General features: G+C 40.2%; 1 long non-coding RNA gene across 1 annotated transcript; it reads right to left on the bottom strand.

Annotated features, from left to right (window-relative positions):
• Positions 1–11164: 11164 nt before the first annotated feature.
• LOC102082797 (uncharacterized) lies at positions 11165–13538 on the bottom strand. The gene is made up of 3 exons (XR_269340.4): positions 13246–13538; positions 12953–13004; positions 11165–12821 (listed from the first exon to the last, which is right to left on the bottom strand). It is a non-coding gene; the product is annotated as an uncharacterized LOC102082797 (long non-coding RNA).
• Positions 13539–19812: the final 6274 nt, after the last annotated feature.

Below are 19812 nucleotides of genomic sequence, written 5' to 3'. Positions count from 1 at the left end.
GATGATGTGGTTCTGTTGGCTTCATCAGGTGAAGGCCTCCAGCTCGCACTGGAACGGTTCGCAGCCGAGTGTGAAGCAGCGGGAATGAGGATCAGCACCTCCAAATCTGAGGCCATGGTTCTCAGCCGGAAAAGGGTGGAGTGCCCACTCTGGGTCGGGGATGAGTTCTTGCCCCAAGAGGAGGAGTTCAAGTATCTCGGGGTCTTGTTCGCGAGTGATGGGAGAAGGGAGCCGGAGATCGACAGACGGATTGGTGCTGCGGCTGCAGTGATGCGGACGCTGCACCGGTCCATCATGGTGAAGAGGGAGCTGAGTGTAAAAGCGAAGGTCTCAATTTACCAGTCGATCTACGTCCTTACCCTCACCTATGGCCACGAGCTGTGGGTAGTGACCGAAAGAACGAGATCGCGGATACAAGCGGCAGAAATGAGCTTCCTCCGAAGGGTGGCTGGCCTCTCCCTTAGAGATAGGGTGAGAAGTTCGGCCATCCGGGAGGGGCTCAGAGTAGAGCCGCTGCTCCTCCACATCGAAAGGAGCCAGTTGAGGTGGTTCAGGCATCTGACAAGGATGCCTCCTGGGCGCCTCCTGGGTGAGGTGTTCCGGGCATGTCCCACCGGGAGGAGGCCCCGGGGCAGACCCAGGACACGCTGGAGAGATTATATCTCTCGGCTGGCCTGGGAACGCCTTGATGTTCCCCGGATAAGCTGGAGGAGGTGGCTGGGGAGAGGGAGGTCTGGGCTTCTCTGCTTAGGCTGCTGCCCCCACAACCCGGCCTCGGATAAAGTGGATGAAGATGGATGGATGGATGGATGGATGGATGGATGGATGGATCAGAGTTTGCTGATAATGTCATTCTTTCCAATTTATTCACATCGGGACTTCAAACTAACTGTCCAAATAAACACTGAGAGGCATTACCAACATGGCTGCTGAATGGCAAGCCTTGGAGTTTGATGTAGTCCATCATATTTCATAGAAATGGAGTCTGCGGTGGCAGCAAATCAACCCTACAGTACTTGTGCACATGACAGATGGAGTGCGAGGAGAGGCAGTGACCCCCCTCATGTGTTTAGAGGGAAACCACACTGTTACAGAGGAAAACAGACTTTCTGAAAGACAAGTTTTGATTCAATTAGCCGGAAGAGCAGAGCTGCATTTACTTGGAGAGGGAGTAAAAGAAAGTGACTGTTTTTTTTCTTGCATTGCAGTCCTCTCATATTCAGTTTAGTCATTATCTCCCCCAAAACTAGTGTGAAATGTTTTTGCATTCATCCATTCAGACAAAAGTTTTAGGTGTTTTTTTAAGATACACAGTCTCTGCTGTATTAGACAATGGACTGCACCCACTGGCCCTATTAATTCACCAGTCTAAGGGAGGAACGATAATTATTGTGAGCCTCAAAACAAACTGCACCACACTGCCTCTGTATTGCAGTTAAAGTAAAAGATTGTAACATTTGTGAGGAGATGGTGTATTTTCATTGCAGCTTTATTTATTTATTTACTGGTCAGCTTTGTTGTTATCGTGACTATGCAAAAACTTCCACTGCAAATATAAAATTTGCTGGACAGGGGGAAGAACATGTTGAATTTTATTGCTCACGTGGCTCACGGGTTATGGCATCGTCCTTGGCGCAGGATGCGCTGTCCAAGTGTCCTTCTAGTTGTTTTTGTTATTTTTAATAGAGGAGCACTCTTTTGAACCTTACATGTCTTTGTTTCATATCACTCACAGAAATGAAACAACTGACCTCAGTCAAGTGTCCTGATGCAAAAACACGACACTGAACGAATCCTGCTGCATACATGCATTCCACGTAATTGCAGCGCACAATCAAAAAGATTAAAAGAGCAGCCGCGATCTGGGGAGCCTAATCTCTCTATGTGACGTCTTGGTTCATGTGCATAGGAGAGATTATTAAGACAGTTGCAGTGACAGGCCATATTCATGAGAAGTGGTTTAATAGCCCTAATATATCTAAATCAGACAGCTTCTGTCGGCACATAAATCTTCCCACTTCAACAGGGCAATGCCGTGTCTTAATTGGCAGGGCAGTATGGGGAGAATATAATCACCTGCACATTAGACAATTAAAAAAAAACACGGTCTGTTTGCCTACCACATATGTGGACAGCTAAGTGGCGGAGTGTGTGACTCTTGAGTGATTTGTATTTAAGATAAATACGTAGCAAACGTGGAGATAATGGAAGAAAATGTATGGGAGTAAATGGTGCAAGAAAGGCATGAAAAACAAAGAGTTAGTAAAGAGAAAATTAGAGACAGAGAGACAGGTGTAATGACTTATCCAGAATGAAGTTTCACAATTGTTATTCATAGAATTGCATGCTTGGATTTGGAGAGGTGTCTCACTCACATAGCGTTCTCATGGCCTGAAATTGCCACTTAATTCAATGATGGGACAAAGAAATCGGGTCTGATTAGAGGTGGGAAAAAAAGGCTTTTTTGGTAGAGTGTGGCTAGAAGGTGGATGGCATAGGCCTATGGAGCTGATTTCCAAAAGCGATTAACTAATGTTAAAGCTGACGATATAGAGTATATATGTATAGTAAATGAGAACAGCAATTAAATCTTGTAGGTTTCACAAGTACTGTTTGTGTTTCTTTGTTTGCTTGTGTCCGAATTTAAGAAGTAAAAGTGGAAAGATACTTGAAACACTGACAATACTCAAACCCACATGATGATTTCATGGTTTGCGCCTCTGCCCAGTGAGTCTCCAGGACATCATAATCTATTTCTCCAGTGCAGATCCCCTTGAAATAGAAGGACCTGTTATTATCACCTGCTGAACCAAACAAGGCTCAAAATCCTCTGAAAGCAAAATCTTAATGCATCTTTAATGATTATACAATTCAGCTTACTCCATATATATGATTGATGTCTTGTTCCTGTAGCCCGCGGTAACAAGCACAGTCTTGAGTGACCGCGTATGTATTGATGTGCACATTAAAGCATTGAAAATGTGCTGTAAAGGTACTGAAGTGGCAATCTTGGCAGCAAAGTATATCAAAAAGGAGTTAACCTTCACTCAGTTCGGCTCATTTGTGCAGATCCAAGCAGCGACGTGTCCTCTTACAAATAAATCTCAGCTCCAGTCAAACATGGTTTCGTTTCTTTTGATAGGACACAACACGGTGTGTAAACTCTGTGAAGCTCAAACAAGACCAGATAATCTTTGCTGACCACGAGTTCTGGCAAAGCATCTGATCCCTCCCTGCGGGTACCCATGGACGCCGTCCTATCAACAACAGTCTTCGTCCAGAGGCGTGATCCTGAGATAACAGACCCACAGGAGAGCAGCGACAATAAGCAGATGAAAGGTCTGGGAGGAGCTGAATAAACACTCAGCTCAATAATATTGAATTTGTTGAACAAACTGCATCTCAGAGAGCTGCTTATTACCTGTGCAGGAGGATCTCCAGCTATACTGTAAATAAATCAAATCAGTGATTCAATATCCTAACAAGAACAGCACAGCCACTGAAGGTAGTGCTGTTGACATGTCGCCGTTGCCAAGAGACGTCAACACGTTTGATCCTCTCTCCTGCGACCATGAAATTAAACAAACGAAGGTGAAAAACATCCAGTAGCATTAAAACTTGGCGACAAACATGTGATAGATTAAAAAAACAAAACAAACTAGGCTTACTCAGTAATTAAAATAAAGTACCCAAACCAGTACTCAAGCTACTTACAGTGACTATGAAGAAGAAAATGTATAACAGCAGAATTTCCAAACATATTTCAGTGCAAAAACAACAAATTAACTGTTGGCATAGAAATGAACACAGAAATTCATCCATGCATAAATGCATGAATGAACAAACCTTCTCCCCCCCCAAAAAACACATTGTCCCTTCAAGCATTGTCAAACAGAAACCTCCCAAAGTGATCTGCATATAAATGTGATCAACCAAAGAGCTCATTCAAAGCTGATAGATGTCTGTTCTCTTCATAACGAAGAGCAGCAACATTACACTGCTGCGCCTGCTTCACCCGAGTGTCTGCTGACTGCAGCAGCACTGTCGGGATTTCCTTTCCTGTTTCACTGTGGTAATTGAAACTGCAGGTGTGAGGCTCCGTGCACAGGGACTTCATTAGTAAAGAGAGAGGTTTTACCTGACCTATTTTCAGAATACCTGGAGTACAGATTGCTTTTTTTTTGACTTAAAAAACGAAGGGTTATTTAATTTATTGCTCGAGCACACACATTTCTTTTAGTCATAACCCAACCTTCAGTCCCAGAGGTCTCCAAAGCCAAGGTCAGTTAGTCTGATGATCGGTATTAATATTTCAGACATCGCCCAATTCCTGCTGCAGCTTTTTGGGAAGAAGAATCCAAATGTCCTGTAATGCTAGCATGATTAATTCATGAAACCGATGTTTGTTTGTGTATTTCACAAAAAAAACATAATGAGGATACGTTCAGAGCTTCAGTGTTCCAGTCAAGCTGAGTGAGACAGCTGTAGATCTTTAAAAAAAAACGTCCTGCTGATAGATTCATGCAGACAAGTGCATGGAATTGTCTAGTTTGGAAATCACTTTGCTGTCAGCCGACTGTCCGCTCACTGGAAGATTGTAGGCAGGAATGAGCAGAATATCAAGTTTTGCACAGATGGCTGTAACAGTTTCAGTTAGGGGGAGTACAGTATCTTATAAAGTTATGCTAGGAAATGTTCTACAAATTTAAATTCCCCAAAAGGAGAAGCAGTGAAGAATTTAGCCGGAAAACAGACATCTTTCTCCTGTGCAGGGGAACAGGCTGGTTGAGGATGACCTCTTTTTTGAAGAGTAACAGTTATGAAAAAAAACCCTCTTAAACTATAGTATGCATAACAGAATAATTTTAAAACAACCCACAGAAAATGAAGCTGCTCACTTGATGAAGATTTAAGCACATATGGTAGTTACAGAAAGGTTTTTTGTGCTTAACTGGAAACCATGACTCATTATAGAGAGGCAGGAAATCAGGCATCAAATAAGTGCATATAAGGATACATGACATTAAACTGCATTTTATTGGCAGAGAGTTGTGTGTGTGTGACAACTCTTTTCCCATTGTGTCTGCAGGCTTAACAGGATCATGATTACTTTCAGAAGTTACCTCCCAAAATCTCTCCGTCCTATTAAGGGAAAATAGCGAGTTTACATTGATATTCAACACGGAGATGTGCGACAATTATTCTTTTCCAGACAGCAATTGTCAGCTGTGACCAAAGAATAATATTTGAAGCCTGTGAGTTGTTTTGGTAAGCAATGATTGTGATGCTGCTTCGTCTCCAATAAAACTGTCCTGGAGTTGTGTCCGATCCTTAATGAGCCTGGAGGCGGCAACTGGCACAGACGTAATGGGTCATGAAAAGCTTATTTCACTCTGTGTCAACTAGGGAGGCAGATTTTGATTCATCCTAAATCTGCATACCCGATTTACATTTCAAAAGGAGGCAATCCTTTTAATTTCCATGAAATTGGGTGTCTATTAGAGGGTGACTTAAGTACATGGAATACAGGAATCGGTCCAATAGGATTCTTGCTCAGAGGACATCACACATGGGAAATAACCACACAGATTACTGATGTGTTAACCTCCTCTTGTGTTTTTTTTCATCATTAATCAACATTACCTTCCAAATCTTCAAACCAACAGATTATCACAAAAATAAATATTTAAATACTTTGATCCTTGATGCTGTCGATTTTTTAAGACAACAGCCAGAGGCTTTCTGGTGTACAAGTGAAACAAAACTTTCATCTTTTTCTTATCGATTGTTTTCCAATTTGCACATATTTGTCTTACGAATCATTTTTGCAATTACCCCCAGTGGCTTACTTGCAGTTTTAATTATAGCTCAAGTGTTAATGCGGCTTAACATGATGCAGCTTTTTACTTTTACTTCAAAGTGAAAATTATGTAACTCCTTGTTCTGCTCTAACTGATCTTCCTCTGATGTTTCAGCATAGACAGAAGTATTTTGTGACCTAATTCTCCAAATACACATTTGAGTGGCTTCAAGATGGATCTGTGAATGTAGGTCAACATGCCAGTTTTTGGGTCAGTCCTGCTGTGGGGCTGGACTGAGAGCTGGAGCTGGTGTGTATAGGGAAAGTACACAGCAGCTTTGTGGCTGTATTATTGAGGCGAGACACCCCAGACTATGCAATATTTTTTCAGAATAACATCTCAAAGGAGTTCAGAGTCCATCTATTTCCTGCTATGAGGTCTGAGACAAATTCCTTTCATTTCAAACAAAGGAAATTGATGAGGCTCAGGATCACTAAATCCTGTCTGCACAGAAGCTGCCTTTAATACTTATGTCCCACAGGCTGGTACCGATGCATTTTCCCTCATAAAATTACCTCTCGCATGAATTTGTCTTTCTTACCTTCAGACAATGTCACCACAAAACTGATCAAAGAGGTCACAAATTTTGTTTTCTCTGTGTCTCGTCTCTTTTCTCGTTTCTTCGCCTCTGGCCAGGAACAATTTGACTTGCACGTCATCTTGTCTCACCTAAAAGACATTTCTCATCTTCTTCTTTTATCAAACATGTTTGAGAAAATTTTATCTGACCTTTTAGTCAACTAAAGTCAAAGTCAAACATTTGTTAAACTTTAGTGTGATGTTTGCTGAAACATTACCTTTCAAAGTTGCTTTTATGGTAGGTAATTCTCTCTGTGAAGCTTTCGATGCAATATCAAAACAGTAATTTGACTTTTTGCGGAAATACAGTATGTTTAGTTTTCTCCTTGCTGTGGAGCCACATGATCAATACTCTCATATTGGTCCCCTGCAAGTCCTTTCACCTGAGAAACCATATAGGTAATTTGTCAACAGTGTAATACCGGAGGGAGGAAATATAGCACTGGTGTTTTTCATTTCTCTTTGATTCAGTTTAGACACAAAAACAGCTTTGCTGTGATCAGATTTGGGGTTCAAATAGTTATTGACATTGTTATAACAGGATTTGATGTGTTCAAAAATAGTTAATAAGGTTGCTTATGTCGTTGATATAATAAAATATTAAGTCAGTGGTTTCAATTCAGTTCAATTTTATTTATATAGCACTTTATATTGAAAACTAAAGATCCTGCAGTAATATAGAGAAAATCCCAACAAGCAAGCCCCTTTGAGCAAGCACTTGGTGACAGTGGGAAGGAAAAACTATCTTTTACCAGGAAGAAACCTCAGAACCAGACTCAGGGTGGGGCAGCAATTTAGGAGGAGGTGATTGGAGGAAAACAGGACTAGAAACATACTGTGGAAGCGAGTCAGAGATTAATAACGACTAATGATTAAATGCAGAGTGGTGTGTAAGCAGACGTTTGCGACAGTAATGACAACAACACATCTTGACTATGCTTGAAACCAGAACCGGGTGGAGTGATTTGTCATCCCATCTGTTCACTTCATGTGTAAAATATGGATTTTTCCACTGTGATGTCACTCACTGGATAGTTGAGTGAAGCCTCAAGCTGAGCATTTTCGCTGCCAGCATCCTGGTTCTTCATAAATTTCTATATGGCTGAAAGTCTTCTTGGAACCAGGGATCTCCCCCTGCTGGCCACTAGAAAGAACGCAGGTTTTTGAGACAGGAGCTGCTCTAATAGCAATATCCAAAGTAACAGTGGGACACCTGACCTTCACTCACCTCCATTGCAAATGGTGTGCGTGATACTGTTTAGACCATTAAACCAAGGTAATGTGGAAGTGCCTTACACCTGTATTCTTTACGAAAGCCACAAGACAGCAATAGCAGTAGTTGCAAAAGGGCTTCTGGGCTTATAGAAGTCTATGGGGAAACAGGAGTTACCTGACTGGACTTCTGTGAGGTCTGACTGATACTTATATAGAAGTTTTTCAATACAGCCCATTCACCTTAGCACTTTCTTCTATGCTTAGGTGCTGTCTACCAGTCACACATTCATTGCCCATGGACATTTGCATGCAGACTGAAGCAGGCCCTCCTTAACACATCCAGCTTTTTTGCAACCAAGATGGCAACAGTGAAAATGCTGATCTCTAGGCTTCAAAATGGGACTTCAGAAACATCATAAAAGCAGTTATACTGTTACACCCAAATGATAACAACTAAAAGGATGAGGTGTTATCCTTCTGGAAGTGAAAAAGTAAAGAAAAATATTCATGATAAAATAGCAAATATAACCTTAACTCTGGAGGACAGACTCTTGAGGCCTCGTGTTATTTATTTTGTTTACATTGATGTTAAACACTGTTACCAAAATAAATATAGTCTCTGCCATTTGTAGAGCAACTTTTTAGTTGTTGTTGTTGTTGTGTAGGAATGCTGCTGTTGTTCTCTGTGTCAGAACATTTATGACATAATTATGATTAAAGCTGGTTTGAGGGACCTTCTCTAAATTCTTTGGCCTAGAGTCCCAACAGACTCTGAAAGTGCAACTGGTGACATCCACCTTTTATGCTCTCTATAGTATCGCTGTGATTTACTGTGATAACTGAAATGAAGCTCTTTCTGGGAAAGGGTCAAATAGTCCAAAGATATTATGTTCTCCCTCCTTTTCCTAATCGATTTTCCTTAGCCTCAGTGGAATATAGAGGTGCGTGATACAGCCTCACAATCATATCACGATATTTTACAAGCATTTGCAGAAGCAATGTTTCTGATGATATAGAAAATAGATACTGAACAACATTTTATTGATGCTTGCAGCTTGGCAGGCAGTAGCATTTATAAGTGTAAGTAAATGAAGGGCATTTTCCACTCTTTTGTTCTAGTGTCATTGATGACATACTCCCTAATTTGAAGTCTATTGAAATAAGGTAACAGCAGGAGCAGCATGACAGTGCAACTGCAGTGACAGAGATATAGCACAAGTCAGTAGCTCTTTATAATATCTGTCACACTGTTAAGCACTATTACGGTATTAACAAGCACTTCATTCATCATTTATATAGAAATACTGTTACACCATGTACAGCTATCACTGCTATTCCATCACTGCTCGTAATAATCATAATCATAAGGATAGTCATAATAACATATCTGTATTTATAAATGACGAACTAAAGAGCACTTGCCAATATCTTACGAATACAGTAAAAATGCTTAATAGTGTGACATTATTATAAAGTGCTACCCATAAGTCTAATGCAAGCAAAATGTCCTCCACAGAATTTCTGAGCAAACGCACATATATATATACACATATATATATATATGCATATATTTTTATATGGGATGTTGTATCTTGTTTTACTTTTATGCAGCTGCTTTTCCACCATGTAACAGTAATTTCCATCCATTTGCTCTTGCTGTCGTGTGCAGTGCAGTTAGAGTGCAGTTAATGAGTGATTCAGCAACGCTTTGCGGAGTCATTTGTTTACTTTTGGATCAAGCATCACCAGCTGCTAGTATCTAATCCTTCCCAGCCTGGTTGTACTTTTTTCCCCTCAAGTGGCAAAACAAGTATGCAGTTTCCATCTTAATTTGGACTAAATTGTACTAAATCATCCCCAGAGGCTGACATGCCATTCTCACACCAAGAAATATAAACACATGTTGCTATAGTACTGATATCACGATTTGAGATTTTTATATCACATAAAAGTTTATACTAGTATTACGACAGATGATATACTATGGGACAACCCTAAAGGAAACCATCATGAGGTCAAGGAAAGGTGTGAAGGAGAATTCATCAGAGAATCTGCTGGCTTTGACAGCAGATTCCTTAACAATGTCATGGTTGATTCCTGCTATATTCAAAGTAAAACTTCCAAAACATGGGTCACAAAATGTGCATCTTACTCCACCCTAATGTGGTCTTGCTGTGTTTTTAGTGCCCCAAAAGCCAGAAGTCTATCCCAGCTGGCCCGAGTGGAAAATTTATTTCATGACAATCCTAAATGCCAGTAATAAAACAGCAGACACAACTAATGCATACTGAAATATAGCAAACCATAAATGAGCTCTGATCAACTACTAAAGCTTGTAACCTTGATTTAGCTTGATTTAGAGATTATATATAAATCAATGTTCTCCACACAAGGCAAAAATTTAACTAGATAAGCATATTTTAGCACATTTTATTACAGCCGTGTGATCTTCTTAGTTCACCTGTGGTTTAATGGTGTGCTGATGGAAATTCAAAATACATTTTAGCAAGTTATGGTAATGAAATGTTGACTTTCATGAAAAGTCAGATGATGCAACGCTTTGAATTGTGGGATAGCATCTCGTCTCCCTTTGTAAAGGATGGCTCAGTGTATCCTATAGTAAAGGAGGTAATATAGAAAGTACTGAAGCACCTTTCTTTAGTAGCATTTAGAGTTATCAAGCAGGGTTTACTATTAATCCTATACAAATACTTTCTGATCACTTTACTCATTTAAGAACCTTTTAAAGTAAAACTGAGCATTTGATCACATCCCAGGTCACCTTAATCCTTAGTAAGTGGTTTGTCTATATATTTTTTAAGAAGTCTAGCGTCCTCCATGCTAAATATGAACTCACAGACAGTAGCAGGAGGAGACAAGTATATAATCTGTCCTTTGATATTTTCCACTATTATATGAGATGTTAATTTCTGGTTAATTTCAAGGGTGAAAAAAGGCTCACTGTTTCCTATTTTCAGTTAAATTATCAGTTTTTCAATCTGAACCTTGCATGATTAAAACAAAAGTGCTAAATTAGCTGTTAGTAGCTTGCGTTTCCTCATGATGGAAACTATGAATTGGTCTTGCTTGAAGGGCAGCAGATTGGAGAAGATGGTGGGGAGAGATTGAAAACAATCGAAGGAGAATGAGCCCTGCTTAAATAGGAAATAGAGGTTAACTGGTTTGTAACACAATAAGGCCTTTGTGGAGAATCTAAACAATGTTCTATTTGATTTTCCAATTAAATCTCGATGTCGAAACAGAGACAAAGACCGCTGTACGAGATTTTTGTAAAAGCCCAAAGTATGTAATTAAACAGCTAATTTAAGAAAATTAACAGAAAGTCTTTATTTGAAAGGTCATCTGTTGCCCAAAACTAAATTAATGGCATTGTTTTCTTCCTGTCTTGCTTTTAAGCTCTCCCTCCTTCAGACGTATTCTGAGAGAAACCGTCAAAAACGCGCCTGAGGACAGAGGAGTCGCAGGTGCTTCTGTTAACATCGGTCAAAGATTCAGGGGGAAAAAGTAAACAAGGACTGACAGACAATTTGGGAGATGCAGCTGAAGTCTCACAACACAAAGTCTACAATATTTACACAAATAAGCAATTAAATGGTGCAATTAGGTGGGGGGAAAATAGGCAAACAGGTGTTTTTAGGGTTGAGGAAAACAAGAGGATGTTGATTATGCCATAATAAGCAGATTATTATTTCCATCAGCCTGTTCACGCACACACTTGTGTGTATTAATTTTCACAGCCTTAATAGTATATTTCACAGCTGACAGGGAAAGTTATTAAGTCTGTGTCCTTCAAAGATAGTTTTTGCACTTTTGTCTTTGGGGCGATCTGTTTTAAGAGGACGTGATTACTGACTATGATAAGAGACAAAATTAAATATGGGGAATGTCCTTGTCTGGCCAAACAGCTACGCAAACTCTGGTACTAAGAGCCAGAGGGATCCTTGCAATGTGAAAGGCAATTTAATGATTTATGACTCATTTCTGAGAAGACGATCATTTAATGGCAATAACTCAGAGATGGAAATTTAAAAGCCTTTTAATTGAACGTATCCTGAGGCCGTCTTTGGTTTTGTTGTTTAAGAAAGGCATTTGATTTAATGTGGCGAGACAGAAGCGGTTTGAGTCTATGTCAACACGAGATAGCGTTTGATGTGTTAAGTACGGCTTTCCTTTCTTATAGCTGAATTAGACAGCAGTTTTAAATTAGCCAGGATGTTCAGAGCTCTTCTCTGGTTAAAGGTGCAGCTTTACTAGAGATTTGCTCCCTTGCTCCAAACTGAATTTATTTCAAAAGAATTAAGGCCGTCAAAGAGAGAGTGATTTGTCCAAAAAACCCGAAGCTATGTGGTGTGCACACCTCAGTGCACTGCTACTGGCATCATTGCTGATTAATCAAAAGCAAGCATCTTAATCTTCTGAACATTTAGGATTTGTTTTTAGCATGTATGCTGACTTATAGTGACTTTATTTAAATATTTAAATGTGAATGTGCTGGCTCTTTATGGTTAAGACATAACAGCATAAACTACTCCACAGGTGTGTTTAGTAACAGAATTAAAGGCCTATGTTGGGTCTGATGGCCCTGAGTCATCTTTTATGTTATTACTTGCTTTCCCTGCTATCACAAGTCAAAAGCCAGTTGTGCTACAGGGCTGTATACCGAATCCAGTCATGACCAACTGTTCCCTTCAGGGGTCGTCACAGTAGATCATCTCCCTCCATTTCATCCAATCCCTAGAATCCTCTTCTGTCACACAAACCATCTGCATGTCCTCCTTCACTACATACGTCAACCTTCTTCGGGGTCTTTCTCTTTTTCCTCCGGGCTGGTAGCTCCGTCTTCTTTTGTCCAATATATACACAATCCCTCCTCTCCATATGTCCAAACCATCTTCCTCTCTGAGCTGTCCTTCTGATGGATTCATTTCTAATCCTGTCCCTCCTGGTGACTCCCAAAGAAGATCTTAGCGTGTTCACCTCTGCCAGCTCCAGCTCTGCTCCGTGCCTTTTTGTCAGTGCCACCATCTCCAAGCCATACATCACAGTCATGGCCAACTGCAGCTAACATTACTGCTATTAGTTACACCACTGCTTTATTTTTAAATCTGTGCCCTCCATGCTCTTTCTCAGTATGTTTGCAGTGTGCTGAAATAAAAAAGAGGCCTTCATGAAATGTACTAATACAAAACAGCAGGCACAATACAAAAAGTGTCACTGTTGGAAAAAGATGATTTACATCTGATGATAAAAGATATCATGAATTGTATTATTTTTACCTTAAGTCTGTGTGTGTTCGTTTGCATCATCAGGGCAAAATTTGGTGATGACCTGCAGATATGTATTAGTATTAGAAATGACAAAAAAAAGTAGTTTGGTGTACTTGTGGAACATATCTGTGTGTCCATGGACACATTTTGCCAATGTATCAAAAGCTTACACAAAATTATAAGTGTGTAGTTGAGATCAAAATTAAGCTTTGACATTTTTTTTTGGTAGATTTCTACTTATAAAGGCTTTACAGGACAAATGTCCTTACATTTTTAAAGTCCTCCTAGCAGCAATGTTTTACCTGGGAATTCGATCTCTTTCAAGCAGCTTGGCTTCAGTTTAGCCCACTGTGTGAAGAAATGAGCTCGACATGAGTCCAAGCCAACTGGACTTCTTTCTACATTCATAAAAACATTTCAGCTTTCACCTGAGAATCTGATGGGAGAACCAGGTGTTCTGAAGAGTTGGACAATCTCTGTCATCATCTGAGTTATCAAGGTCACCTGGCTCACATGGACCACCTCACTATATACCTAGTACTCCCCATTAGAACTGTATGAGCTTCTCAGATGAAAAGTGAAAAACAACATAGGAAAAAAGTCCAGTTGCGTTCAATTCAGTGCCTACCAGTCATGGTAAGCACTTGAACTTGGCTGATTGAAAGCTTACACAGAGACTGACTATATTGCCAAAACTATTTACTCACCCATCTAAATCATTGAATTCAGGTGTTCCAATCACTTCCATGGCCACAGGAGTATAAAATGAAGCACCTAGGCATACAGGTTGCTTCTACAAACATTTGTGAAATGGGTCGCTCTCAGGAGCTCAGTGAATTCCAGCATAGTACCGTGATAGGATGCCACCTGTGCAACAAGTCCAGTCATGAAATTTCCTTCCTGCTAAATATTCTACAGTCAACTGTTAGTGTCATTATAACAAAGTGGAAGCCACTGGGAACAACACAACCTGAGTCATGAAGTGGTAGGCCACGTAAAATCACAAAGCGGGGTCAGTGGATGCTGAGGGGCATTGTGCTTCCATGGCTGCATCCAAGTATAACATCACCAAGCACAAGCGCTGGATGCAATTATGTAAAGCACGCCATCACTGAACTCTAGAGCAGTGGGGACGTGTTCTCTGGAGTCATGAATCACACTTCCCTATCTGGCAATCCAATGGACAAGTGTGGGTTTAGAGGTTGCCAGTCTAACAGCACTTATTTGACTGCCTTGTGAGAAATGTAAAGTTTGGTGGAGGCGGGATTATCCTGTATTGTTGTTTTTCAGGAGTTGGGTTCAACCCCTTAGTTCCACCGAAAGGAACTCTTAGTGCTTCAGCATACCAAGAGATTTTGGACAATTTCAGTTTGGGGATGGCCCCTTCCTGTCCCAACATGACTCCAGTGCACAAAGCAAGGTCTGTAAAAGACATGGATGAGCGAGTTTGTATGGAAGAACTTGACTGACCTACACAGAGTCCTGACCTCAATACAAAAGAGCACCTTTGGGATGGATTAGAGCGGGGACTGTGAACCAGGCCTTCTTGTCCAACATCAGTGTCTGACCTCACAAATGCGCTTCTGGAAGAATGGTCAGAAATTGTTCTTTTCTATGCAGATGAGATGTATTTGTTTGCACTGTGCACGTTTACCTTGGGAAAATCAGAGATGGCCAACCTAGAAATGTGTTAACTATGAGAAGGACCTTGTAATGATGGAATATTCAGTCCAATTCGGTCCAGTTTAAATTTCATACAGTTACACAAGGCGAGTTGTACTTCAACAATACTGTAAAAAATATTTTGTGCTTTTGAGCATTACGAACAAAACAGTTTCCAGGTCACAGCACCAGTTTGTACCAGTATGTTAGCAATTCCTGAGAAATGCACAAAAAAGAGGAACATGCAAAACTTGCAAAACTGCCAAATTACATCATCACATCATCCCCTGGCTTTGCATGCTTTTGAAGGAGGAAATTCCCCAAAGTGGTTACGTCCCTAAAAAATTTGAGTTACAGCTTTCTATTTCTATTTACTCAAAAGTGCTGACGTGTGTGCTACATTATCACAAACATTTTGCAAAGAGTAAATGGCTTTCAGTCCATCTTGTAAGAAACTTCCAATCTAATCTTTTTGTTTGAAGTCAGCACAATCTTGTCAACCCTGAATATGTCCTGTCACTCATATAGGAGGTATGCTATAACATATGGGCATTAAAACAGATCCTTGGGACAAATATGCTGGTGCACAGTGGTAAATGTTTTCTTTCACACTTTAAATTCATCAATCTGGAAAAACATCTTGGTAAACTCTAAATGACCCCCTCGCAGTTGTCTGTTTTATATTTGACATACTGACAAGAAGAAGGCAGTTATCACTGAATCCCTGGGTTCTAGCAACGCTTCAGATTGGACGTAGAGCATCTGCTATGTCATTAAGAAATCTAGCCAGAGGGTTTGCACCATGAAAATGAAGAAGCAACAGTCCCCTGCAGAGTTTTCAGCATGAACAAAGACAGCTTTGTTTACATTTCTCAACGCTTTATGTCTCTCCTTAAGGCCTAACAAATATGTTTAATAGCTTTTTACACCTAATTAAAGATTTGCAAAGACAGTGTTAACAAAACAACATTGTTTACATGAGCTGCATTTTTGTAACGTGTATGTACATGGAAAACACACAGAGAAAAATACAGGGACATATTCATTAATTATTGCTGTTTTACCCTTTAAAGGAGACCATAGTTTTACAAAACCACAGTATATGTATTTTAACATCTGGTTCACCTTCTTGGCTTTTCCAAGGACAGACTGCAACATCTTGGCTCCTCTCGTGTGATGGTGATTGGCTGTCAGCTGACTCCATACTGCATGGCATGAGGGCATAGTGGAGGACCGAACCGACCCTGTACAAACAACCATCTGTTCTAACGCCTTGCATTGAGACAGCAAGGATTCATCAAGATTAAAATCAAGAGCTGGTTGTGTCTGGTACCACACCTGACCCAAACAGATACTGTAAAAAAGAAATCTCCCTAAGATTCAGATTATCTTGCGGCTGCCGTTGTAAGATGTAGGAATTCATTTTGTGACAGAAAAAAGGTTAATCCTCCCTATTATTCAAAAATAGTAAAGAGTAATATCTTCTTTAAGTCACAGTGAGCTAGTTGATCAGCTGTAGACTAGGATGTGTGTCCATGCTCAAGGGATTAACAAACATATTGTGTTAATTTTGCCACCAGTGACGGTACAGCTGAGACTGAAGGATGTGAGGAGAAAACAGCTTTATTACTCCACAGGCAAAGCGACCCAGAGAACTGTAAAATTGGTCACAGAAATGGTATTGATCCTGCTTTTCAAAGAGCTGTTGTGACCAGACTCATAATGCTCCTGTGTAAATGCTCCCTTTCTGCTCCGTCTTTACCCCACTCTGCTGGCTACATGTGATATTATTATTAAGTGTATCAGACAGGAGCTACTGTTGAATTCATTAGCATGTTGTAATAGGCAAAGGTCACTTTCAAACTCTATATGAAAAAGAAATACTACTTTTCAGGCACTTTGTTCACATCAGAAATTTTAAGAGAACCCTTTATTAAGTATTTGAGTAAAAGAGGCACCTCTGCAAATATGAAAACTTTCTACCATTGAACTGGAGTCACGCAGCTGTAAATGTATGGGACTGCCCATTCGCAGTGCAGGGTGACCTTGTCAGAAACAGGGATGGCCCTTACACAGATCCCCACCTGGCCTGCACTGTAATGGAATGGTAGATGAGGAGGATGAGCCAGTACAACCAGCTTGTGCAGACAATGACTGATCGTCTGGGGAATTTTACCCAACATAATGCATTACCGCAACATAATTGACTTTAGTGCAAGACAAGATCCCCAAGGGCTAACAGTTTAGCCCCAAGGTCACAGATTTGGACAGAAGGTAACGTAGGTACGAGGAAACAAAGTGGACAAAAAGACTAAAGAATAAGCAACAAAGAGATCCATTATCCTCGACCTTGCTTACAGGAGCGCGTGTAGAGTGCAGCCCTCGACATCTTACAACACCTATGGATCCTATATAATAAAAGCCTTGCAGGCAAAGACAAGCTTCTCCTTTTCTCCTTCTCTTCTGAGTAATATTTCATTTCTGAGAAATGAATCTCTCTGCTGTCTCTTTACAAGACAGCAGAGAGATTTTGCTTGAGAAAATGCTCAAGTGAAATCCAGAATCTTTTTTATTCCATTAGGAAATGTAAAGCCAAAGCTACTTCTGCCATTTAACGAGGCCCGCTGACTGTCTCTGGCTCCAGTCTCCGGCCAAATGACAGCATATTTAGTGTCATCACCCATCAAGCATCTGTCACTCCGCTGTGCCTCGTATCCTGACTGATGGGCACCCCCTGGTGTATAGTGAACTGTGAGCCATATGACCACCATGCCCCTGTCTGTGGTTAATGACCCGCCAGAAGGCTTCCATGACTGAACAAAGAGCAAAACTTATCAGCATGTCATCCCCAAGAGTCACAAATAATGCAGTTTAAACACACAAACAGGGACTGTGCATAATACCTGCAAATAAATGGGTAAACAATATGATTATTAGAATTCACTGTGCACACTACTGCTGGTGTTTATGTTCATATGCATCGATTATTTCTATTATCCATGACATTTATCTGTGAAAAGAAGGATTAGCAAGCCTGAACTAAACTTTTTCCGGCAGCGAGGTGCAGTCTGGCATTTTATCCTGGGCTCAGACTAACACAATAGATCTTGCAGGAGGATTCGTGTATTTATTTATTTATTTATGTTAAGTGAAAGCCACAGAACTATATATTTGTATTCAGAATATGTGATGAATGTGCACTTAATGTTCACTCTTGGCGATGGTTATTAACTGCCGTTAATGTTTCATTGTTAGACGCAGCGAGTGAAGACGATGGACTTCAAGTGCAGCCACTCAAGTCCAATAACTTGTGCTGCTGGCGAAATGTTTATCGACAGGATAATCTAACGCTGCTTTGTGGAAAGAAGACATTATGCAGAGGCTCAAAATGAAACCGGGGAGGGGTTTTATGAAAAAACGTAATGCTCCAGTTTTATTGGTGTGATATGAAAGTACAAAGCAAGCGAAAGGTTTTGCAAGAAAGGGGAGAAATGTGTCTTCTGTCATCTGTAAAATGATCTGAAACCTGTAGTCTCTGTTGGATAATTCCTGTATCTGTCCAAGGGTTACAGACGGGAAACTAAGCTCCAGTTGGAAATGGCAAGCAGCACAAACCAATTTATTGGGGGTTCGCAGCATGAGATCTTTGTTCATATCAAATGCGAAATAAATAGTTATTCATGTTGTTCCCTCTGTGGGTATAATATCCACTTACTGTATCCATTCTAATAAGCTACATGAAGGGTAAAAGGAAAAACAATAATAACTAAAGACGGAGCTTTTCTTTTCGTATATATCCTTTCCAGATGTTTCTGAAGAGAGCCATCTTCCACTAGGGCCTCGCTATTGAACATGAAGGGCCCTTTAGAATCTTTTTCAACCTGTCAGGCTGTTTTTTATCTGCTGGGGTGGCAGTGGCCATGTTCCACTGATTGTGGGATTAAATAGATGGGGTAAGGATTGCAGTCTCGAGATAGCAGCGGCATTATGTCCTCAAGAAACCATGATAAGAGCGGTGCTGTCTGGTGTAGAACTTGACGGTTCAGTTTAACTGGCAACTTATTTATTTCTTCCTCCCAACAAACTGACCTGATATAACATGTTGAATGAAGAGAAGAGACAAATACTTGCAGATTTGTGCAGCCAGCATCAGAATATCATTCACCAGCAGTCACAGATATGCAGAACAATCTGATACATTCTTTACATGATTTGGCAGCTTACATTTTTGAATTCTTTGGGGGTAGAGGGTGCAGTGGATAGTATTGTCACCTCACAACAAGAAGGCCCTGGGTTCAACTTAACCAGCCAGCTAAGGCCTTTCTGTAGAGTTTGGATGTTTTAACTGTGTCTGTGTGGGCACTTTCCAGGTACTCTGGCTTCCTCCCACAGTCCAAAGACGTGCAGTTAGTGAGGTTGGGTTAACTGTTGATTCGAAATTGTCTGTAGGCATGAACGTGAGTGTGAATAGTCTATCTGTGTTAACCCTGCAACAGACTGACAACCTGTCCAGGGTGTACAGGTGTGATCTCGCCTGATCACAGCTGAGACAGGCAACACCCCAGTTGCAGCCCTGAATTGGAAAAAACTGGATGGAAGGAAATTGTTTGCTGAATGAAAAATAAATAACATCTAATTTTATCTGCTAGTGCCACTTTCACTCTGTTTAAAGTATCAATAAGTTCATTCTTAAGAGAAAATAAGTGCAGTTTAGTGAAATTATTGCAGAGAATACAATTACAGTCAGGTCCAAAAGCGCAATTTGCATTAGTTTTGCTTCTGTGCACCACAGCAGTGTCTTTTAAATTTAAAAAAAAATCAAGATGTAATTGGAGTGCAGATATTCACATTTAATTTAATCAGATTTAATAAAAAGTTTATAATAACTGTTTAGGAATTATATTTTTATAGTTATAATTATAATTATAAAATGCAATAAGATATTTTTAAACATAAACTCCCATTTTGAGAGGTTTGAAATTAATTCGACAAATGAATATGATTTTCAATATAATGACTGTTATTAATACCTGGATGAAAATCTTGTGCAGTCAACAACTGCATGAAAATATGAACAACACCAAATGCTGTTTTTCCTCACTTGAGATGCTGTGCTAGGTCTTTAACTGAAAAGCTTCTCTATTGGGCCGAAAGCAGGTGACCGACTTGGCTATTGAAGAATATCCCATTTCTTTGCTTTGAGAAAC

The sequence above is a fragment of the Oreochromis niloticus genome, linkage group LG7, assembly GCF_001858045.2.
Source record: "Oreochromis niloticus isolate F11D_XX linkage group LG7, O_niloticus_UMD_NMBU, whole genome shotgun sequence".
Lineage (NCBI taxonomy): Eukaryota > Metazoa > Chordata > Actinopteri > Cichliformes > Cichlidae > Oreochromis > Oreochromis niloticus.
The sequence above is the reverse complement of the archived record's forward strand: the minus strand, read 5'-3'. Positions and strand labels throughout refer to the sequence as shown.